The 24853-nt window shown below is 45.9% G+C and overlaps 1 protein-coding gene, 1 non-coding gene and 1 pseudogene across 5 annotated transcripts in view; 2 read left to right on the forward strand and 1 right to left on the reverse strand.

Moving 5' to 3' along the window:
- Nucleotides 1–24853, reverse strand: part of LRRC20 (leucine rich repeat containing 20) — a 95423-nt gene that overhangs the window by 50158 nt on the left and 20412 nt on the right. The window lies entirely within an intron of this gene.
- On the forward strand, nucleotides 14867–15115 carry LOC102476470 (COMM domain-containing protein 6 pseudogene; annotated as a pseudogene).
- Nucleotides 16232–16328, forward strand: LOC114005658 (small nucleolar RNA U13). The gene has a single exon (XR_003547494.1). It is a non-coding gene; the product is annotated as a small nucleolar RNA U13 (small nucleolar RNA).

The raw sequence follows: 24853 nt of genomic DNA on the forward strand, positions 1-24853 counted from the left end.
TCCCATGGTAACTAATGTTCTAACAAAATACATAATAGTGGTGCCATAGGCTACACAAGTGTATCCGCAACACCATAAACCCATTTTAAAGTTTTTCATTAACTTATTAGCCACTTCACCACCAGTTGAAAAGGTTGTATCCCTGCCCTCATCAAGTGAACACTAACTTTACCCCTTCAGGATAGGTAAATATATCAGGATTTCTTAGGTTTTAGATCCCAATAGAATTATATAAGTATCATTCTTTATGAAAATCCATAAGAACTAATATCTATGCTTGAGATTTTCTTTTAGTAATCATAAGACAGCTGCTGCTGAACATCGGCTGATAGTTAACTCTGCTTGCTGGAATTGTTTCCTGAAACTGCACTGCTTGAAGTTACCAGGAACCTGCTTTCAGCAATCAAACAATTGTTGAACTGTATCGATGATTAATAGACCTGCCCTTAATCAAACCCTGAATGGTTGCTATTGTTAAAACTTTATGAATTGATAATTAGTACACGTAGCCCTTCTCCCATTTACTTGCTTGTATCGCATTTTCAATAAAAAGGCACGATGATTCCTAACAGTTGTCACTCCTCAGAGAGCAATCTCTGGGAGTGTCCGGCTGAGGACGTGCATGAAAAGGCACCGAGACATTAGTCTTCCTTTCCAGCGTCGCCTCCATCGAGTCAACCCACCAGAGGCTGGTCCCCGGCACTGGTGGTTAAGAAAGTTAGATTCCAGTGGCTGAACATGTGGTTCAAATCCCAGCCCCCAGCTGCTTAAAAAATGTGCACGGTGCATGTACATGCATGCCCCAAATTCCAGCAATATGGAGAAGTGGAGAAGGGACTGGCATGACCATGCCCTGTTGGAAGGTGCTTTCTCCCTCTTCCTCTCTCTCTCTTTCTCATGTGAGCACATGTACCCTCTGGCCAGAAAAAAGAAAAAAAAACCCTCATCAAAGGGGCTAATCAAAATAAATACGCAAAGTCAACATTCCTATATGGCAGCAATAAAATATCATTTTTAAAGATTCTATTCCAAATGGTAACAATAAAACATAAATATAGAGGGATAATCAAAATGGAAAATGTATCTGACTAATATGAAGACAATTAGAAAAGTTCACAAAGGTATGTTTTAAAATAACTTGATATGCAGAGATAGCATGTTAACTGATGACATGTCAAAATAAAGAAATTAAGATGGTTTAAGAAATTAATTTATAGGGCCGGCCGTACAGCGCAGAGATGAGTGCTGTGCAGTGGGAGCTGGATCCCACAAGGCTGACCGTGGTTCACATTCTGGCCCCAGGCAGCTCTATCACACACCAGGCACAGATGTGTGCATGCCCCAAATCCTGACCGAGGGAGAAACAGGAAGGGGGACTGCAGCATGAGCACACTCCACAGGGAGGGGAAGGTGCGTTCACGCTCTTTAACAAGCACAGGTGACTTTTGTCAACAGAAAAGAAATCACAAATTATTTCTCATTTTTAAACGTAATTCCTACCTTACATCCCAAAATGCTTTTCTGCTTTTAACTTGATTAAATAGTTTTAAAATTTAACTAAGTGGCCAAGGTGCTGGACTCCCACGTGGTCGACCGCGGTTAAAATCCCAGACCTGGCAGCTTGCTTTCTCACATTCCTTCTCTCTTTCTCTCTCTGGGGATCACACATGCCCTATAGCAATTTAAAATGATAATAATAATAATAAATAAATAATTCTTAAAAGATTTAACTAGGAAAATAAGCAAACAAGACACTGAAAAATAAGGTAAGATTATAAGCAATATTATGAGGCTATCATAATTGAAACAGAGGGCCAAAATAAAAGTAGATCATAGACAGAAAATATATATTCCTGAAATAGTATGTCACAGTTTAATAAATGCAAGAGTCCTCACAACACATTAAAAAGGGAAGGATTAATCAACTAATACCAGAATAACCACTCAACAATTTGGGGGAAATGAAAAAGAGCGACTCTTGATTAACCTAAGAATTAAAATAAACTCTAACTAGAATTATACTTTATATATTTCTTAAACTAAAAAAAAAAGTAAACAGAATTAAACATTTATCCCACCTCTTAAGTGAGGATGACTATTCAAATTTAGGAGCTATAAAAGAATAGAAGGAAAAGTCAGTGATCTTGACTACATAAAAAGATACAAAATACTCGGATGCTTAAGAAAATTAGGCAAGGGACCAGCAGTTGGAGTAATGGCTATGTCGCTGGATTCCCATGTAGTCGAGTCCCAGACCCAGTGGCTTAAACTCACCGTGTGCGTGCATGCCCAGGGTCCCAGAGGAGAATGGTGGAGAAGGGATTACGGTATGGCCATCCCCCTTGGGGGGTGATTTCTCACTTTCTGTCTCTCTGTCTCTCTCTGTCTTTCTGGTGAGCGGGTGCACCCTATAGCAAAAACCTCTCAAAAAAAAAAAAAAAGAAAAGAAAAGAAAAGAAAATTAGGAAAGCAACAGAGAGAGAAAGGATCTGTGGTAAGGTACATAAAGAGTTACCTTTATTATTGAAAATGCTCTAAGGCCAGCCCTAAAGCGGAGTGATTAAGCCCTACGTACTGGGTGCTGGGTCACACATGCAGTTCAAATCCTGGCTCCAACAGCTCGAGAGACATGTCCAGCATGTGTGCATGCGTGCCCCGAATCTGGACAGGATAGAGAACTGGAAGAAAGGGACTGTGGCATGAGCATGTGCCATTGGTAGCGTTTTCTCTCTTTCCCTCTAGCAGGTACACATGCCTTCTGCCAATTAAAAAAAGTATAAAGTGCTCAAGAAAATTGAATAAATAAAACTTAAGACCATTCAAGATAGAAATAATGTAAGATATCCACAAAGGAAAAAATATAATTAGTAAGCAAATGCATGGCTCCTGATGTTCAGAAATTTTCCCAAATTTCTAGAATACTTACGTCAATTCATAAACATTTTGCCCAACAAGTAACAGGCTCATTAAAATAAAAACGGTAACAAAACTTTGCTAATACAGTCAGGGGAAATAGCATCCCCTGCTTTAATCTGCAGTTCTTTCAGTAATGGGATGACTCTTGATGCTTAATTAACTACTTTTATTTTCCCTGTGGAAAGCCCTGCTTGTGTCTCTTGCTATTTTTCTAACTGGAGTTTTGGCATTTACTTCTCCCAAGGTCAGTAGAGCTCTTTAAATTAACATCAGCCCACGTCTGCTGTGTTTCTTGCTTAATAGATCATGTTAGAGAGTTTAGGATCTTTTTTTTTTTTAAAACAGAATATAAAAACTGTAGCCACATTATAATTATAATTAGGTCAAAAAGGATACATGTTGGGAGCAGTAGATGGCATAGTGGTTATGTTGCTGGACTCCCATGTAGTTGACCATGGTTCATGTCCTAGACCCAGCAGTTTAAAAATCACACCAGGCATGTGCATGTGCATGTGTTCCAAAAATCCATAAAAGGAGAATGGAGGAGAAGGGATTGCGATGTGGCCATCCCCATTGGTGGGGGATTTCTTGCTTTCTTTCTCTCTGTCCCTCTGGTGAGTGCACATGCCCTATAGCAAAAATCTCTCAAAAAATAAAAAAATAAAAAAGTATATATGCCTGGGAAAGACTAGTGAAAAGAACCAGAATGTTGGGACCATTAGTTAGCATAATGGCTATGTCGCTGAATTCCCACGTAGCGACCACAGTTCGAGTCCCAGACCTGGTGGCTTGAACTCACGCCGGGTGTGTGTGCATGTGTGCCCAAGATTCCAAGAGAATGGAGGAGAAGGGATTGCGGCGTAGCCATCCCCCCTGGAGGGGTGATTTCTTGCTTTCTGTCTCTCTGTCTTTCTGGCGAGCGCACATGCCCTGTAGCAAAAACCTCCCCCCCCACCAAAAAAAAAGAACCGGAATGTTAACAGTAGTTATTTCAGATATGAATAATTTGTTACTGTTTATAGTCCTGATGTTTTTTTATTTTATATAAAAGAAGCAAAATGCTATTACAGACATATATAAACCATTTTTCAAAGATAAATGTTGTACTACTGCATTTTTTAATTAAAAAAATGTATTATAGTATTAACTTTCATTGGAAAAAATAACCTGGCAAATGCACGGATAAATGAGGGTGGCCAGTTCCTTGAGCAGCAGACCCAGGAGGGCAAGACAGGAACTGTCCCTGAGATGGGGCCAGGCACTCAGGTCCCACTGAAGACTCTCACAAGGGCCTCCACTTCCAAAGTGGGGAGAGAGGTGCTCCCAAGGAAGGGAGAAGCAGCGTAGAGCCATGGAGCCATTCTGTTATTTCCAAGGGTCCTCAAAGCAGCCTGCCTTCCCCCAGCAGATCAGCCAGAAAGGCCAGCCTTCCACTGGGTCATCCACACATCATCCCGACCTCAGCACCCCACTACTCCAGTCTCTGATCCCCACAACATGGAAGCCCTCTGTGGCTTCACTAGGCTGACTGACATAAGTCACAGGATCATACCCTCCTGCCAGCGAAGGCTGTCTAGGGCCTCAATGTCACCCCCACCACTTGTGTCTTTCACTCACTCACCACAAGAGCTATCAAGGCCCTCCTGTGTGCTAGGCACTGATCTGCACTGTATCCCCGAGAATTCCATCTGTCTCCTCCATCCTGTGGCCCCAATACCATCCACTAAAAGCTGGTGTGATGTGGGAGGGACACATCACAAGGTTCCTACTCAGAACAGTCTGGCTGCTACTGATGACAAAGGCCACCAAGGATCCTGCAAAGGGACCCTGTCAAGAAGTGATGTAAACACCTCTCACCCACCATATCACCAGCCACTCACGCAGCACGTGGACCCTCACTGTGCAGAGAGAAAAGGCCCATGCTTAGGGACAGTTCTCCCATATGGGATCCAGGTACCTAGACATCTGGGGACAAATCTCAACCTCACCTAGTCATCTTCCTACCTGACCACAAGGAGTAGTATACCTCCGATCCATGGGGATGGAAATAACAATAACCATAAATAAAACCACTTACTACTTCTCTGTGTTCTGTTACCAGAACTATGTCCTCTCTATGCTTGAAGAAACTGCACTCAAGTGACTCGCCCTGGGTCAGAGAGCTCAAAGGCTGGGGAGTAAGAGTTGGGCCCAGGTAAGGCTGATCAGAAAGCCAGGAGTCCTGGCCACTCTACTCTCTGCTCCCTTCCATCAAGAAGGTACTCAGGTGCTACAGGAAGGGGGTCTGCTGAGCTCCCCAATGGGAAACCAGGGCCTTGGCTACAAATTCCTTAGGCCTTGGGAACCAGCAGTTAGCGTAATGGCTATGTCGCTGGACTCCCACGTAGTCGACCGCGGTTCACGTCCTGGACCCGGTGGCTTAAAAACTCACGCTGGGCGCGTGTGCATGCGTGCCCAAGATCCCGAGAGGAGAATGGAGGAGAAGGGATTGCGGCGTGACCATCCCCCCTGGGGGGTGATTTCTCGCTTTCTGTCTCTATGTCTCTCTCTGTCTGTCTGGCGAGCGCACGTGCCCTATAGCAAAAATCTCTCAAAAAAAAAAAAAAATTCCTTAGGCCTTTCCAATTCAGGCCCTGTGATTCTAAGATCTCCACACCTCTGGGGAAAGAGGCCTGGAGCCTTCTGCCCGAACCAGTCACCTTTCATTCTCAGGCAATCCTTCGGCAGCTCTAATTCTGAAGATGAGCACCACCTATACCCCCCCCCATACCCATCTGCAGTAGAGCTGCGCCGAGTCCAGTGCGGGCCTCTGGGTTGACAGGAGCAGACAGCACTGCTTCCAGAGGGCGTGGCTAGCATGGGGCTGGGGGCCAGGACTCCCAGGGAGGGAAGGCCCTCAACCCAGGGACGAGAAGATCTAGGCTGCAGACAGTAGAGTTGTGCAGGGAGTTGTGGGGTGTCTCATTCTGTCTTGGTCCTCGGAGCAGACGGTAGAGAGGATACAGATCACATTGTACTTGTTCCCAGGCAAGACAGCAAGTACCACCATGGTGTATGGTCAGGCAGGGTCCCCACAGAGAGGATTCCCAAACCAGATGGAGGCTGCACCGGTGTCTGCAGTGTCCCATTCAACTTGACACACAGCTAACAGCACTGAGGAGTCACTACATGCCAGGCACAGTTCTAGGCACATTCTTATATATTAACTCATTTAACTCCTATAACAACCTATGAGTTACCCTCACAGCAGGAAAGTGAGGCCCATGTTGATGGGCAAATTGTCCAAGGTCACTTTGATGAGATGCAGGGGCCAGAGTGAAGATCAAAGATTCAAGGAGGGTGACAGGAGGGCAGTTTACTTAGGACTTTCCTAATGTAGCACTAACAGTCCTTCTTCCTGGGTCCCACGCAGATCAGGACATTCAGGATCACACTAGATTTAGGCTGATGGATAAAAGATTTCAATGGTCAAGAGGGGAAAGGGTAGGCCAGCCAGTGGCATGGTGGTTAAGGTGGCTGGATCGCATGTGGCCTACTATGTGATTCAAGTCCCAGACCTGGTGCCTTGAAAAATACCCCAGGCACATGTGCGCACATGCCCCCAGTTCCCAAGAGATTTGGGAATGGAGAAGAGACTGTCAGTCATCTCCCCCCGCCCCCGGCGGTGGTGGGGGTGGTTCTCTCTTTCTCCCTCTCTCTTTCTCTGTCTCTCTGGTGAGCACATGTGCCCAACAGCAAAAACTAAAAAGGAAAGCAAAAGAGAGGAGACGGGGAAGGCCATGTAAGAGGTGCCAGGCCGAAGGACCTGCACTTCTCTGGGAGCTGCCTATGAGCTCACCTTCTCCCGCACTTTCCCAGAGCCTCGCCTTTTCCCACCAGTGCTCCAGGAGGAGGGCTCCGGCACGGGACTCATCTCGTGAGACTTGATGGTGCACATCCATGGACCCCACAGGGGCTAGGGCTGGGGCGGGTAAGTAAGTAACAAGGGCAAGCCCAGGCTCCTCTATCAATAGCTGGACTCGGGTATGCCTGCGAGCGCTGACACCCGGGCTGCCCAGTACAGCACGAACCTTGGAGGAAGGCGCTACATAAACACAGGCATAATAATCCCTGTAATCATGATTATTATTGCAAGAGGCCAGATCGCATGTTCCCAAACCTCTAATTAGAACAGTACTTTGTGTTAATAAGGAAGCCTTTTATTCAGAACTCACAGATCCTTTATTAAAGGTTATCTCGTTAATGAATGCCTGATGAAAAATATCTGCTGGGCAGAACCAAGTCAAAACAAGCAGAATCCAAGAAGCGGCAGAACAGTCAGCTGGGAGTCGAGAGGGCCTGCCGACTTTGTATTGTGAATTACAAAAACAGAACTGTGACTCCTGCCAGTCCCTGCCGAGAGGCGAGCCTGGTGACAGAGCCTGACAGTGGGAAGCAGAACCAGTCACAGAGCCCCTGCCAACCCAGTCACAAGGCCCAGAGGTGGGAGTGACGAGAATCAGGCCAGTGGGTTGCATGGGTCTGCAGCCTGGCCAAGACGGAGCTCCTAAAGCTGTCGGAGGAAACCTGGGCTGGCGTGAGCCCCTTCCACCAGGAATCTCTTTTCATGGAATCCTGGGTTAGACTAGAGGTCAGTTAGCCCACACGTCCCAGTAAGACTCATCTGGACAGATGGGTCCTTGGCCTTCCCCATGGGAGACTGCTTCAGAGTCTGGGATGATGACAGGAAATGTATGGTCTAACAAAGCATTCCCAGGTGACTCTTATCAATAGACTAGCTGGGGAAGCAGCCTTGAATGTGCAAGAAGTTCTTTCCATGCCTTCACAGGAGGGCTCAGTGCAGGGAGCTCACTCCCTGTTCTACATGGCTTTAACTGTTAGAGAGTTCTTTTTTTCTTTTTCTTTTTCCATTTATTTATTTATTTTTACATTTTTCCACAAACATTTACTTTACATATCAAAAACTTTTTGCTCATACTCCATAGTTCTTGACACTTAATAAACAACTTTCAAAATTTCAGAATACTGAATTTAAAGATAATGTTCAAAATACTTCTCATAATTTTGTATGATTTTGTCTGTGACTCTGTAACAACAGAGACAGTATGGTTTTAAATATTTTTGAGAAAATATTTACATGTCGACTACTCAAATTGTTGAAAAGCAAACACCCAGCACCCTAGGCACACATAAACCTTCTCAATTCACCCCTGCCTACCAAGTATTCTGTGATATACCATCTCCTAGCAAAGATCAGTCTCTATTTCTTTTTTCAAAGTCTTTCTCAAGATAATCCTCTGGTGTGGTTGCTCTTTTTCAATCCCTACTGACTACAATGCTGGGCTGGAAAAGTCTAGGTTATTTTATGTTATAAATTCTTTCATTTATCTTCTCTAATCCTCTCTGCCAGGTAGAACTATTTATGGTATCAGGCCATCTTTCTAAGAGCTTTTGTTGGCTTACTTGAGATCCACCTTCGTTCCATAGTTTTCTGATTAATCTTTAGGTATGACATTCCAGTCAAAGCCCTGCCCAATAATAAGTATTTCTAATTTCTGATTGAATGCAATAAGCTTTATTGGCACTTATGCAAATAACCCTTCTGCCACAAACTAAGACTACTCCCAAATATTTCCAATTCAAGAGGGGTCAGGAAGGAAGAAAAGTTTGTTTCCATTTAAAGAAATAAACAAGTAAAATATTTTAACAAATTGCTAAACCTATCAACAACTCGAAAGAAAGTAAACTGTTTAAATTGGGAAAACAAAGCATAGTTAAAAAAAGAAATCAGTAATGTTTTACTCAAAAGTCATAAAATTCTATTTCGCCACTTCAGTCTTATGTTCAAACTCTCTCCTGTTGAATATGCAGTGTTACTGTGGTCCAAGCTTTCTATTTAAATCCTGGAAGTTAACAGTCAATGTTATTATTGACATTTCTTGTCCCTAGCATTAAATTGGCCATTTTCTTGGTTGCCTTTGTTCTCTTACTTCCGTATGTGTCTTTACTTTTCTTGGTAGAGCACTCCTCAGAACTTCTTGAAGAGTGGGTCTGCTATTGGCAAATTCTTTCAGGTCTTGTTTACCTGAGGATGTTTTTATCCTTTCTATATGAAAGATAATCTTGCTGGGTATAGTATTCTTAGTTGAAACTATTTTTCACTTAACATTCTGAATATATTTTCCCATTCTTTGCTTGCTTGCTTGGTCTGAGGTTACCCTGATGGCATAATCTTTATAAGTAACCTGATGTTTCTCTCTTATCAATTTTAGTATCTTGTCTTTGCCTGTAGATTGGCCAGTCTATGATGTGCCTTGGAGAAGATCCTCTTGTGTTGATTCTATTAGGTGTCCTTTGTACTTTTTGGGTCTGGATATTTGAATGCCTCTCAGATTTGGAAAGTTTTCTTCCAAGAGTTCATGGAATAGATTATCAATGCCCTTAGTTTCCTCAGCTTCTGGGAAACCGATTATCTGGATGTTTGGGCGCTTAATGCTGTCTAGTATTTCTCATATATTTTTTTCATTTTGGGGGGTTATTTTCAGTTTTTTTGGTTGTTTTTTTCTAGATCAGAGATTTTGCCTTCAACATCTGAGATTAGATTTTCTGCATGGACCAATCTGCTTTTAATACTTTCAAGGGAGGTTTTGATTTCCTGAATGGCAGCCTTCATCTCTAATAGCTCCACTTGATTCTTTTTTATGGTGTGTATTTCCTCTTTCAGATCATGGAAGAAATTCAACACCTCCTGGAACTCATTGTCTCTTTTCTGCTGCATCTTCTGGAGTTCATTATCTCTCAGCTCTTGCATCTTGTTTAGTATTGTCACTATGAATATTCTGAATTCTCTATCAGACATTTCCATGAGTTCTACTGTACTGTCTGTGGATGATGAGGGATTGTTCTTTTCCCATGGGGGAGAGGTATTTTCTTGGTTTCTCATGTTTCTTGTGCCTCTGTGGTTGTTTCTGGTCATTCTGTGACAAAAATTTCTCCTCCACTCGTCTGAATATTTCAGGAGTCTAAAAGATGGGGTTTAGAGCATAGCTTCCCTGAACACGCAAGGACACACCTCAGCTTTAAATGGCTTCTTGGGGACCAGCAGTTAGCATAATGGCTATGTCGCTGAATCCCCATGTAGTTGACCGCAGTTCAAGTCCTGGACCCGGTGGCTTAAACTCACGCCAGGCACGTGTGCGTGCGTGCCCAAGATCCTGAGAAGATAATGAAGGAGAAGGGATTGCGCCATGGCCATCCCCCCTGGGGGGTGATTTCTCGCTTTCTGTCTCTCTGTCTCTCTGGAGAGTGCACACACCCTATAGCAAAAACCTCTCAAAAAAAAAAAAAAAAGGCTTCTTGTCTAAATATTTTAGGAGTCTAAAAGATGGGGTTTAGAGCATAGCTTTCCTGATCACGCCAGGACACACCTCAGCTTTAAAATGGCTTCTGAAATTAATAAGGGAAAGAAAAGGCCCAAGGTAAAGAGAAGTAAAGGCCCAAGGTTGAAAAATTAAAAGAAAAAAATCAAAATTTAAAGAGAGAAAGAGTGCAAGACAGACAGAGAGACAGACACGAGAGTTCCTTCATGAACCATGTGATCCTGCTGCTCTCCTGGGTCACGCATGGTGTAGCTGCCTCCTCTTTTCCGTGACAATCGTTTACAAAACTGAAGAAGAATATCATACGCTTTTTTTAACTGTTGCAAAATAGACACAATATAAACTTTTAAAAAGAATTATGTATTTAATTTTATTTATTTTTAAGATAATTGCTTATTTATTTAATTCCATTTGTTATCATTATTTTTTAATTTGACCAGAGAGAGACAGAAAGCACAAAGGAAAGTGAGAAAGCAAGCCACCAGGTCTAGGACTTGGACCACAGTCAGCCATGTGGGAATCCAGCACCTTTAACCACCATGCCACCTGCCAGCCCCTATTATTATTATTATTATTACTATTATTATTATTAATTTGGTATAGGGCACTGTGCACTCACCAGGGAAAGAAAGAAAGGAAAAGTGAGAAAGCAAGCTGCCAGGTCTGGGACTCGAACTGCAGTCAGCTCTGTGGCAATCCAATGCTCCAACCACATCACCTGCTGGCCCCCATAACATAAAATTTTGTCATCTTATTCGAGTTGCCACGGGTCAGGGAGGAGAGAAAAATAAGGTGAGCAAAGGGGAGTTTTATGGCAGTGGAAATGCTCTGTATGATTTTGTAATGGTGGACTCTTGTCATTGTATGGTTGTTCAAAGTCATAGGCTGTGTAACAAAAGAAAGAATCCTAATGTAAACTACGGGTGACTTTGGGTCACAGTGATGTGTAAACGCAGGTTCATCAGCATCACTTTGGGTGGGAATGGTGATGATGAGGTTATATGGCACTTGGGGGCAGAGAGTATACTGGGAAATCTCTGTACTTTCAGTTCAATTTGCTGTGAACTTAAAACCACTCTAAAAAATAAGTCTTTTTAAAAATTTACCATCTTGGCCACCTTTTCCTTTAATTTGCTAGAGGGTACTCATTGGAGATAGGGAGAAAATGAGAGAACGTGAGAAGGCACCCTCCCCAGCCCAGAAAGGATGGCCACACCACAGTCCCTTCTCCTCCATTCTCCTTTTGGAATTTTGCACATGCAGCATATTTTTTAAGCCGCTGGGTCTGGGATTTGAACTGTGCAGTCAGCCATGGAGAATCCAGCCTCCTTCACACCACCCACTGGCCCATTAGCCACTTTTTAAAAATTGTTTGTTTTGTTTTATTTTGTTTTGTTTTGCCGGGGGGCACATGCGCTCCAGAGAGAGACAGAGAGAGAAGGAGGAAGCATCCCTTAACGGGACAAGGTTACACCACAATCCCTTCTCCATCCTATTAGAATTTCGGACACACACGCGTTCCATTTTTCCATCAACTCTTTGAAGTTCCCTCATAGAAGTGCTGGGACCCAGACTTAAACAACCTGACCTCCTAACCTGGGAGAGCTCAGTTTAACAGGGTAAGACATGGGCTTGTGAGAAGGCCTCTCATTCTGGAGGCTGGCTTGGATAAAACAAATTTCTCTGGAACATGAGAATAAAAACCCAGGTCTGGGCCTACTGGAAAAAAAACAGAACTTCTTTCTGGAAGATGAAATTCCCAGCACCTCCAGATGTGTTCGAGAGCTCAGGGCGGGAAGAAAGGAAACTAAATAGTGCCAATGTGCCCAGGAGCGCCGCTGTGGGTTGCCGGTCTCTGAAATGCCACTTGATCTCCAAAGCAAGAGGCCCAGGAGGCAGGCAGCGAGCCGAGGAAATGATCGTCAAAGGCCCGCACTGCATCACCACGCACAATTAGGCACTGCTTTCATAAAGCTATTTACATACCGCGTTCGCACAGCTGACTAGCTCTAAAAGGCAGCCGAGGCTCTGCTCACAAATCCCCTTCCCCAGAGACAATATGTTCAGGTCTTTAGGGAGATTTTTTGGTATTTAACTCTCAATCTCTAGAGCAGTGTGTCCCAGCCTGAACCCTGGGTCATGCCACCGGCAGAGAAAGGGTCCTAGAGTTAGAGCTCACCGAGGACCATGGACACCCAGAAAGTGCCACACGATAACACCTACACTGGGTGCAAGAGGGCAGTTAGAAGGACAGAAAGGCACCTCCAGAAGGGGCATTCTCTGGACCTTGAAGACATCATATAATTTGAATTGTCTGGGGGTCTAGGAGGTTTTTTTCTCTTTCATTTCCAACATTATGGGTTTGTGCATTGTATGGGATTTTTATAAGCACTTAATGATTCCCACAAATATCCTCAGAGACAACATGCCCAACATCCAGCTTCCCTTGGGGAACCTGTTCCCTCAACTGCTCTGAAAGTTGGATCAGTGGAGATGAGTGTCCACGGGGACTTGGGGACCGGAGCAAAAATCCTGCTAGGGAAAAGTCAGAAGGGCTGTCATGGAACGCAGCCCTCCCGACACCACTGCCCAGGCGGAATCCTGATCTCAGAGGTGTCCTGCTACTGTAGCATCTCCAACACCCCAGTAAGCACTGCGGCTGCAGAGCGGCTGCCTAGGAGCACACAACTGCACTTCAGGCCCTGGCCAACAACCATCGCACTCATTCACATTCTGACCACACCAGGAAGATGTGATCTCTTCCTCGAAACCCAAAGTGAGGCTTTTCTTTTCAGTTTTTCTTGCTGTAGGACCTTGAAAAAGTTACTTAACTCCAGCCTTCAGTGAAGTGAGAGTAAGAGTTCATATAGGCACAGTTGATAGTGTACTGAACTGAAACCATGCAGCTAAGCACAGGTTCAAACCAAAGTCAACCTGAAAACACACCAGCTCATGTGCACGTACCCTCTCTCATAAAATACAGTAGAACTTTTTTTTAAAAAAAGCTCATGGGGCCTGCAGGTGCTGTGATGGTTAAGGGTGCTAGACTCCCACATAGCTGACCATGGTTCGAGTCCCAAGCCTGGCAGCTTGCTTTCTCAGTTTTCCTTTCTCTTCCTCTCTCTTTCTCTTTCTCTTCCTCTTCCACTTTCCCTCTCTCCCCTTCTCTGGTCAAATTAAATAAATAAAAAAATTAAACAAAATAATTATTTAAAAAAAGAAAAAGGGAAAAAAAAAGAGCTCAGACAGCATGACTAGGCCCTGTTGGGGGTGCTCTCTCTCTGTGCACATACACTCGCTGGCATTTTATTTATTTACGTACATATATCAACCCAGAAATTAAAAAGAAAAGAAAAACGGTTGTGCTAAGTGAAAGAAGATGGTCACAAAAGGACAACTATGTATGATCCCATTTACATGATATGTCCGGAAGAAGCAAATCTAGAGATAGGAAGCCAGGGGCTGAGAGCAGGGAGGTGAGCACAACCACTAAGGGGCACAGGGATTCTTTGGGGAGTGCTGAAAATGTTCAGGAGTTAGATAACGGTGACGATTACACAGCCTTGTGACTATCCTAAAAACCACGGAGTTGTACACCTTAAAATATGAAGTGTACAGTATGTGAATATATCTAAAAATAAACAAATAAGGACAGGATGATCCAACTGGCAAGGTGGCTCTGAGCATGAACTGAAATGTCTGCAGGTGCATAGCACAGTGCCAGCACAATGCCTCCTTCACTGAGGCTGGAGTTAGGTAACTTTTCCGAGGTCCTGGTCCCGTAGCAAGAAAAAGCTGGGCCAAAAAAAGTCTTGCTTTGGGTCTTGAGGAAAAGACCACCTGCATTCAGCAATAGAAGATGCATTTATGGGGATGCACAGACATCGTCTATGGAAATGCACAGACACGGTTTCCACTTGAGCATTCACGGCCAAGGTCAAACCCCAAAGGAAGGAGAGGACCCCTGGCAGGGCACTTGTTCTAACAGCGCAGGACAAGGAGACAGCCACTGCAGGCTATCTCAGGATCTGAGACCACCAAGCAAACATCCCTGCTTCCTCCAACTGCGACCACTTTAAGAAAAAACAAGCTGGAGGTCAGCAGGTGGTATGGTAGTTAAGGACTCCAACCTGGCTGACCTCGGTTGAGTCCCAACCGGCTTGCTTTCTCACTTTCCCTCTCTCTCTTTCAGGTCAAATTAAAAATAAGTAAGTAAAATACATTTTTAAAAAAGAAAAAGAAAAAGAAAAAAAACCAAGGCTATGTTTAGTTAAAATCAAAAGTAAGCCCCATACAGAATATAGTCAAATGGCTGTTACTGATTTTAGATACTAAATTATTTTACTTGATGACTCATGGCAACCATGCAGTACAAAAGGGAATGGGGACAGTTGCCACAATACTGCTGCAGTGTGGCCACCCACGAGCACCTCTGAGGGGACCACTACTACCACAACTACTGCAGAGGCCACATGGCCATGTCAGACCTTGGGGAGGACTGGACAGACCCCAAGGGCTTCTACAAAGATGACAGTGGTCGGGCCTTGGTGGGAGGAACTCCGGCGCAGGCCATGGAAGGGTCGGGGGGTCCCCCGCTGGATGGCAAATCCAAACTCACCAACCAGCTTCTAGATTTTCAGCAGAAACTGAGAAAGGCCGTGAGCTCCAGCAGTTGCAGATCTCTTAAGCACCTGTACGTGGCAGTGATGCTGAAAGTGGCGGATCAGTCAGGCCAAGGAAAGAACAAGGTGTGCTTTGAAACGACAATTCCAGTTTCAGATTTCAACAGACAGATCAAGGAAATTGCTGCAGTCATTTAAGTGGCCTGAAAACTGGTTATCTGGCTGAGGACTTGCTGTTGTCATTCTTAACACGGACTTCACTTTCTGCAATAATACTGGGAAAGGATCAAATGATATTTATGGAATGAAATTATACTTTGGTTTTTCAATTTTTTGAAATAATAAATCAAACAAACTGGAATTAGATAGTGATCATCACACAACCTTGTGAAGGTACTATATGTGACTGAATTGAAAGTTTCAATTGCTGTACTTGTGATCTGTGAAATATATCTCAATTAAAAAAAAAAGTCAGAGGAACAGAAGAAAGATTGATATGGAAGGCAACACGAGTTTATGTATTAGAACAATAGTTTTAAAATGTATTGGTATTCAGGGCCAGCAGATGGAGTTATGGCTGGGGATGCTGGACTCCCACATGGCCAACTGCGGTTCAAGTTCTGGACCTGGTGGCTTGCTTTCTCGTTCTCTCTCTCTCTCTCTCTCTCTCTCTCTCTTTCTTGTTTTTGCTCTATCCCTCTCTAGTCAAATTAAATAAATAAAGTTAAATAAAATCACTCTTTTTTTTTTTTTGAGAGGTTTTTTGCTATAGGGCGCGTGCGCTCACCAGACAGACAGAGAGACATAGAGACAGAAAGCAAGAAATCACCCCCCGGGGGGATGGTCACGCCGCAATCCCTTCTCTTCTATTCTCCTCTTGGGATCTTGGGCACGCACGCACACGCGCCCGGCGTGAGTTTTAAGCTACCGGATCCGGGACGCAAACCGCGGTCGACTACGTGGGAGTCCAGCGACATAGCCATTACGCTAACTGCTGGTTCCCATAAAATCATTCTTTTTAAAAAGGTATTGGTATTGAAAAGATCTTATAAAAAAATCTTACATGGAATCATATATATAAAATATATGTATTGCTCCTTTGTGGTTCCTAAGCACAAGTAGGTTTTTTTTGTTTGTTTGTTTTTTTAAATAATTATTTATTTTGTTTTATTTATTCATTCATTTTTTAATTTTACCAGAGAGAGACAGAGGTTGAGAATGAGAGAGAGCGGAAAAGAGAAAGCAAGCCACCAGATTCAGGACTCGAACCCTGGTCGGCCATGTGGGAGTGTCGAGCGCCTTAACCACCACGCCACCTGCTGGTCCCCAGCACAAGTAGGTTTTCACACCATTATGTGAGCTATGCCTCCCTCAAACCTTGTTGCAACATTGGCACTGCACCTGTCTGATGTGAAAAATAAATAAATCATATATTAAAAAAAAAAGATAACATCAGTCAACGCACTGAGCTTACCTGTATAACCCTGACAATGTGGGAATGAGGGGGTTATTATCAGTCCCCTTTTGTGGATAGGGAAACTAAGGCAGAGAACTTGTTAAGTTCACACAGTAATAAAGAAAGGGTGCGGCTTGACTTCCTCTTGAGGTCATTGCGCTGCATAGCAAATCTGCTGCTGCCATAACTCAAGTGGCCTCGGGCAGGTCACTGGTGGGCCTTTTAAGCTCCCTATCTGTAAAATGCAAGGAATGAACTCAGTTTACGTTCAAGGAACAAACAAGCATCTTTGGTGGATGAGACACCAGAAATTCAATTAGCCCTGGCAGGGCAGAGGATGAGGGGTGCAGCTAACAACTGAGGAGGGCCGTGCTTGCTGAACCAGAGGGTGAGGGGTGCAGCTAACAGCTGGGGAGGGCCGTGCTTGCTGAACCAGAGGGTGAAGGGTGCAGCTAACAGCTGGGGAGGGCTGCATTTGCTGAACGGCACGAGAGGGCTGCAGTGAGAGTGAATGGATTTTTTACAACACCTGTGCTCCTCCTCAAACAATCCTGCAGGACTTGACACAGTAGAAACCCATCCCTGTAAGGAAGAGTTGCTTGGAGCCATAATTGGGCTTTCCGAGTTCACAGGTGGGACTGATGGGCCCCAGGAAGCAGCCACAGATGCCACCGGCCAGTGTCTTCAGCTCCATGTTTGACCCAAGCCAATGCCACTGTCCTGCCTCATGTGGCCTGCCTCACCACTGGCCACTCCTTGAGCCTGCGCACCACCAGGACTGGACTTCCACCATTCCCACCGCCTGGAATGGCCTTCCCTCTCCTCTCTGCCCACCAATCCAGCCCCACCCTCAGGAAGAGTATCGTACCTCAAAGCTCAGCTCAGGACACGCCTTAGCATGTGACCTGAACTGTCTTCTCCTGGCTCGTAAATGCCTATAGACTTACCTCCAGGAACCGAAGACAGATGAACTTGAGCGGAGGAACCTGCATCCTTCTGCCAACACCCCTCCCACTATTGATAGCACAGCACTGAGCAAACACTTCGGAAGAGAATCACAGCCCCCACCACCAGAGAGCTTGCTCTCAGGATCCCCTGCGTGGAATGGAAGTACAAATGCCCCTCTAGGGAATGAAGAGAAGATTGAGCTAATATTTGTCTAGGGTTTGAGTCCCCAGCAAGAACCACGCCGCCGTCTGCAGCAGAGATGGGATTATTCTAATACGATTTTACTGAAACCTGAAAGAAACCAGCTTCGTAACATTGGACTCCACCTTGACAGTGAAGGTGTCTGCCTCCCCCACGTCCAGAGCACCTGACTACGTCTTCCTGTGACATCATTCTCTCATTCAAGAATGTTCCGGCCTCCCTGTGCGAGTTCAGAGTGAACCCGCCCTCCGCAGCCCAGCATTCACATCAGGGGACCTGGTTTCCACCTCCCTTCCTAGATATTCGTCTGTGACTGTTCTTCAAACTCCTTGCCCCCTAGCTGAGACTGACTGTTCATTGTCCCCTGCAAACTCCCTTTATTTTTGCACCTCTACATTTTTGCTGGGGCTGTTCCCATTAAGTGGAATGCCCTGCCTTATCTTCAAAAGCTCTCATCAACCCTGTATTACATAAATGCCTCCTCTCCACAGAGCTTTTATCCGCAGCCTCAAGCAAAGTAATTGGGGCCACCTTGAACTCCCGATGCATTTTTGCTAGCTCTGTCAGGCCCTCATCCTGCTACATGTTATGTGAGGGTATGAATGTGTCCGTCTCACTCCTAGCAGAAATCTCTGAGGGCAGGAATTAGGTCCCACTGAGATGATGGCACAATGAAGAGGAGCCAGGAAGCCAACAGATTCCAATTCAAACTAGCACAAGACTTGCTGGGGGTGAACTGCAGCAAAACACTGCTGCTCATGAAGCCTCAGTTTCCCCCTCTATAAGTGACATGGAAATACCACCTTTTCACAGCTGTTAAAAAAAAAATCAGATGTGGGGGACCAGTAGTTAGCATAATGGCTATGTCGCTGGACTCCCACGTAGTCGACCGCAGTTCGAGTCCCGGACCCGGCGGCTTAAACTCACGCCTGGCGCGTGTGCGTGCGTGCCCAAGATCCCGAGAGGAGAATGGAGGAGAAGGGATTGAGGTGTGGCCATCCCCTCTTGGGGGGTGATTTCTCACTTTCTATCTCTCTGTCTCTGTCTCTGTCTGGTAAGCGCATGCGCCCTATAGCAAAAATCTCTCCCCCCAAAAAAAAAAAAAAATCAGATGTGGGGGCAAAGTGACACGGTAGTCAAGGCACTGGACTCCTGCACAGCTGACCACAGTTCAGGTCTCACACCTGGCAGCTTGAATATGCGCACATGCCCAAAATCCTGAGAGGAAAATGAAGAAGGGATTGCCATGTGGCCATTCCCCCCAGGGAACGATTTCTCACTTTCCCTCTCATCATCTCTGATCTGTCTCTCTCCAGGGAGTGGACACACCCTATGGCAAAAACCTACAAAACAAAAAGAAAGAAAGAAAAAGAAAAAAAATCAGATGTGATTATTCACTGAACAAATGTTTCCTAAGTACCTACAGGCCAGCACTGCCCTGGGATGGAGATGTGAGCAAGACAGAGCTCTGCCCTCAAGGAGCTTGCACTCTGGTGTGAGAACAGCAGGGACACGGGAACAAAGAGAGTGTCAGGAGGTAACTGGGGTGGGGCAAGGGCAACCCTCACTGCAGTGGCCAGGGAGGGCTTCTCCGAAAGAAGTGACACTTCGCTGACACAAGAATAAAAAGGCACAAGGGCTAGCAGGTGGCATGGTGGTTAAAGACACTGGATTCCCACATGGTCAACAGTGGTTCAAGTCCCAGACCTGGTGGCTTGCTTGCTTTCTCACTTTCCTTCTCTCTCTCTCTGATCAAACTGGAAAATGATGGTAATAATAATAAACAAAGTTAAATAAAATAATTATTTTTTAAAAAGGCACATGGCATGCAAAGATCTGGGGAAAGGGTGATTCAAGCAGAAATAGCAACAAGCACAATGGTGTAATGGGACACCTTGCAGAGCTCAAGAATTAGCTCCGATTTTCCTCTCTCGCCTTGCTCTGGCACACACAGATGCACAGAACACACAGCAAAAAAAAGTTGGCTGATGTGAACACACCAAATAAGTAATCTTGGGAACAAACTGGAGCACAACAAAAACATGCATCCTAGCCAAACATATTCAATCTACAGATACTGGTTAATTAAGACCACTTTAATTCAACCTCATCTTCCAGGATAATGACCTTTTGCAGCACCTGCTTCTTAGAATAGACCCCAGTTTCCTAACCTCTAAGGGAAAAGAGAGACCATTCACTTCATTCATGGCTCGGGGCTTGGTGGGGGCTCAATTCCAGAAAGTCTGGTTTTGCCAGACCCCTCGTCATGTACCTCTGTCCTCAGTGCCTCATCCGCAGAGAAAATACGATTTCTGAAGCATTTGATTTTAGTAAACGTCTTCGGCCTTGTTCAATCACCTCCGCAAGACTAACACTTTCATATTTGAGTGATGCAAGCTCTAGATGTCACAAAATTACCTCTTGGTTACCTCTCTGAAGCAGAACGTCTTTATTCTTCTGCCAACCTGGATTTTTGAAGCTGCATAATAATTACCCATGTGGTTTCAAAGAACTCCTTCCTCTTTTGCTTCAAGTGCCATTTCACATAGGGCCACACAGCTGCTCTGTGCTGGGAGGAGGGGTGAAGGGTGCACCAGTGGTGTCAGGAACTCCAGAACTGGGGTGGGGGCTTGCACAGTCTGGGCCCCTAAGGGGGAGTGGCACTTCCACTGAAATGTCCATTCTAGCCACTACCCCTCAATTTCCAGTCTCCGGCCATGAGCTTTTGCATGGGGTCCCCCAGACCCCACTTCACCAGAGTCCCCTTATCCACCCAAATGGCCCAGACTCCCCTATTTTGGTGAAGGCATGACCAGGGTTCAAACGGCATGCCGCTGCCAATGGATCAGCTGCCCCGCGGCCTCCAGCCCCTCCTTCGTCACGTCTCCTCCCCCAGCTCCACCTCATGCCCAGGCCATAGGATCTCAGGCCCCAGCACAGGAAAGGTGCTCAATCTCTTCTTCCCTGGGTCCTCCTATCGCAGGAGTGATCAGGCTCTAGCTCAGAAACATCCAGGGCCTCCCACGGTGCTCAGACCATGCCCAGCATGGGCGGCTCACACACTCGCTTACTATACTGAATTCAGGTCACCCCAGGATGTGAAGACACCTATTCCCTCCAACAGGGGTGCGGACTTCCCCTGGTTCCCAACCACCAAGACAACAGCCCATCCAAGGCTATTAGTTAACACGGGTAAGAATGAGGAGTTTGCCATCAGAGTACCTGAGTTCAAATCCCCTTCCCAACCCCACTTACTAGGTCTGACCCTGAGGAAGCTGCTTAGCCTTTCTGAGCCTCGGTTTCCTCATCTGTTGAAATGGGATACTCACAGCAGCCACCTCCTAGGTTGAGTGAAGACACAGTCATGGGGTTGGTGTGCGGATGGAATGAGATGTATGTCAGCCAAGTGGGGCAGCTTGGCATGCAGTGGGTATTCACTAAACGTGAGCTCATTATTCACGGGTCACTTTGGCTCCATGTGATTTTTCACTCTCAGGCTCTATTAGAACCTAACCCTAGGACTTCACCTACCGTGACACAGAGGCTCGCTGAAACCTGAAGCCCACCGTCGCCTCATCTCCTGCCCAGCTCCCTTCGAGCTTCAGGTCTCAGCCCTGCCATTCCCAGTTCTAGCCTCCTGCTCACAGGCTGCCATGCCTTGCTCACACAGACACCTCCACCTAGAACACCCTACCCCCCACTGCCAGCCCATGCCTATGCCCCGGACTGCCTCGCCCTTCAAGGTTCAGCTGAAATGCCACCTCTTCTGTACAGACCCTTTGGCATGAATGCGACACTAAGGTCCTGTGTGTATAAAACTCAGACAGTAAAAGCAGAAAGCATCCTTATTTCATATGTTTCCTCTTTAAAATAAATTTATTTATTCATTTCTTCCATGAGAGAGAGAGAGAGAGACAGGTATTCACACCACAACCTACCCCAGCCTTAGGCAGCCCAGATCGTAGGCACACACACCCTGCATGTACAGCGTGACCTGAGAAGCAACCCTGACTCCTTCCCCTGGGAGCCTGACCCCAAATACATCTTCTAGCTAATAATACCGTACAACTGGTATGATCCCCTCACCATCCCGCAACCTGTCTCCAGGGCTTGTGGCATCTCTACAAGTCACTGCACCAGCCATTGGATCTCCTTGCAGACAACTCATGACTGGACCAGTTCTCACATCTGGGGCAATTTCCAGAAAGAAACATGAGAAGAGGGAGTACCAAGGAGAGAACTCTGAGCGATTTGTACCCACAGATGAGAATACTCATTCATTCATCCAACAAATGTGTTCTGCGTCCCTGGCAAGGCAGCAAGGCAGTGGGCAGGGAAGCCCAGGACCGGGTCAGGTGTGCCTTAGCTCGCCCACTGCTAGACCTCCACTCCTGCTCCTCTTCCCTGACCCTGAGGTCCACAGTGGAGTTGGAATGGGATGGGTGGGCTCCATGGCCACTGACATTCCCAAAGCTCTCAAAAAGTCGAGAAAATTGGAAGCTGCAGGTGGCGTGGTGATTACGGCACTGGATGCCCCCATGGCTGACTGTGGTTCGAGTCCCAGACCTGGTGGCTTGCTTTCTCACTTTCCCTCTCTCTGTCTCTTTCTGGTCATATTTGTTAAATAATAATAAATAAGATAAATAATTATTTTTTTTTAATGTTTAGAAAACCTCAATAGATAGAATGGGCCACACTCATAGTGGGGTCGCTCCCTTCACTGCTATAAACTGAACGGGAACTCAGAACATCAGCTAACCCTCCCTCCTCATCCCTGGAATTCCAAGGTCAGCAGGCCCAACCCAACAGGGTCTCAGAACTGTTCATCTAGGTTCACAGACACTGTAACAGGGAGGAAGGGGCCAGGGGCCAGAGGACAGGGTGGAGGGTTTATCCTCAGTGCCTCGTGACTTGTGCCCTAGGCCCAGGTGTTCCTTTTTAATTCAGTGTACACAGGTATGCTTCGGCTTACAGCAGTGTGAACTCTTGATTAACCCATCTTTAGTTGAAATATCCTAAGTTGAAATGCATTTAATATATCTAACCTGCCGACCATCCAACTTGGTCTAGTCTACCTTATACCTGCCCAAACATGTAGATTGGCCAACACTGGCCAAAGTCACCCAACACAAAGCCCAGTTTATAATAAAGGGTTGAATGACTCATGTAACTTACTGCATTCTGCACTGGATGTGACAAACAGGATGGCTGTGCAGGAACTCTACTGAATGCCTATCGCTTTTGCACCACTGAAAAGCTGAAAAATTGTCAGGTCGAATCATGGTTAAGTCAGGGACTAGCTATGTAGTTTTGAAGGTATTCCCCCGAGTGCAAACACCAGGCTGGAGTCATAGGGCAAATCTGCCCTTCCTCCATCCCCAGGGCTGCCTCCTACTCCTGGGCTATTCTTTTTCCCTCTACAGCCCCTCCAGTGTCTGATGCTGTGGACCCCACACAGGCCCCTCCTGCGCCTCATACAGACCCGGGCACGAAGAGGCAACCCTAGACCTAAGGCATGGTGTGTGCGGCCTGCCAGGACTCCCCAGGTCTCCCCTCACCTACCCCGACAGTGGGCTCAGTCCCACCTGCCTGAGCACGGCACTGTGTCCCCCTTTCTGGACACTGGCCACTCTCAGGGCCAGTTTGGGAGCAGTCAGAACCCACAGGGGCCCTGGGGCAGGCTGACACAATCAGTGGCCTTAGAAACAAGACGGTGCCTCCAGACCCAGCCCTGCATTTCTGCACCACAGGCTGCTGTGCTGGCCAATCAGCCACCAGTGAAGACTTCAGGCTCTGAAAGCACTACTGATTTTCCTTTCCAAGCCAATCAGCCGCCTCTGAATTATACCCTCACACACCAGCACCACTTCCAGGTACTCAACCAAGAACAAGCACCAAGTACAGCGGAGCACCCACGTGGAGGATTCTCACAATCATGAGGCTGAGCAGTAGCTAAAGTCGAAGGTTTACACCTTATAAACCCACTCATAGGAAGTGTACAAATATGGGGCCGGCAGGTGGCATGGTGGTTAAGGACGCTGGTCTCCCACATGCCCGACTACAGTTACAGTCCCGGACCTGGTAACTTACTTTCTCACTCTTCCCTACCCCATCCCTCTCTGGTCAAATTAAAATAAATAAATAAATAAATAAAGTTCAATAAAATAATTATTTTTTAAAAAAGAAAGTGTACAAATAAAGCTATACTGTGTAGAGATGCATATATGGATGGCAAAACTAAAGCAAAGCAAAGCCCAAGAAAAAGTTCATCCTGAAAGTTAGAATTCTGGTACCTGTGAGGGTGGGGGATTCTGGTAATATTCTGTGTCCAGATCTATGTATATGCTTTGTAAATATCTGAACTATATGTGTATTATTCAAGTCCTGCCAAGTCTGGGACTTGAATCACAGTTGGTCATGTGGGAGTCCAGCGCCTTAACCACCATGCCTCCTCCTGGCACCTAGGAGGCCTCTTTAAAGAATAAACATTTAAGGGGACCAACAAGTGGTGTGGCGGTTAAGGCACTGGATTCCCATGTGGTCAACTGTGGTTCGAGTACGACCTGATGGCTTGCTTTCTCACTTTCCCCCTCTCTCTCACAAGCACATGTGCCTTATAGCAAAATTAAAAATAATAGTAATAAATAAATAATTTTTAATTTAAAAAAGAAGAAGAAACATTTAGGTTGGGCCTTAAACTATGAGACAGGCCCAGCCACATGAAGAACACGGAAGAGTGCCCCAGGCAGAGGACTAGCACGTGCAATCCCTGAAGCTGGACAGGCTTAGCAGTTCAAAGGACTACCAGGGGCCAGCCTGCAGGGAGGTCTTGGGGAAGCCCCAGGCTGCCCAAAGTGCAGCAGGAGTCTTTAGCTGTGAGGTCACTCTCACAGCTTTGGGTAGAAGGGGGTTTTACTCTTTTGCAAGAGAAAGCTAATGAGGGCTTAACACATAGTTGCAAAAGGTCAGTGCTGGAGTCCCACATTCTATAGACAGGAACCTGGCCCAGAAACTGGCAGTTAGGCTATGGTCCAGAACCCCATCTTTCAGATTCCTGGATCAGAGCCCTTCCCACAAAACAGAGCTTCCGTCTTCCCAGAGCGCCAGGCTCTGGCAGAGTTGACTGTCCCAAACACCAGGCCCAACATCTCATAGGCGTGGCTTTCTAGAGCACAAGTCGTCAGCAAGGGTAATTTTGCCCCCAGGGGACACGTGGTAATGTCCAAGACAAATCTGGTCATCATAACTAGGGATGGGAATGGGGACAGTGTCATTGGGAAAGTCATGTCGCATTTTTGCATAGAACAAGAGAAAAATACGTGATGACTTTC

The sequence above is a fragment of the Tupaia chinensis genome, unplaced genomic scaffold, assembly GCF_000334495.1.
Source record: "Tupaia chinensis unplaced genomic scaffold, TupChi_1.0 Scaffold144215_1, whole genome shotgun sequence".
Classification (NCBI taxonomy): Eukaryota; Metazoa; Chordata; class Mammalia; order Scandentia; family Tupaiidae; genus Tupaia; species Tupaia belangeri.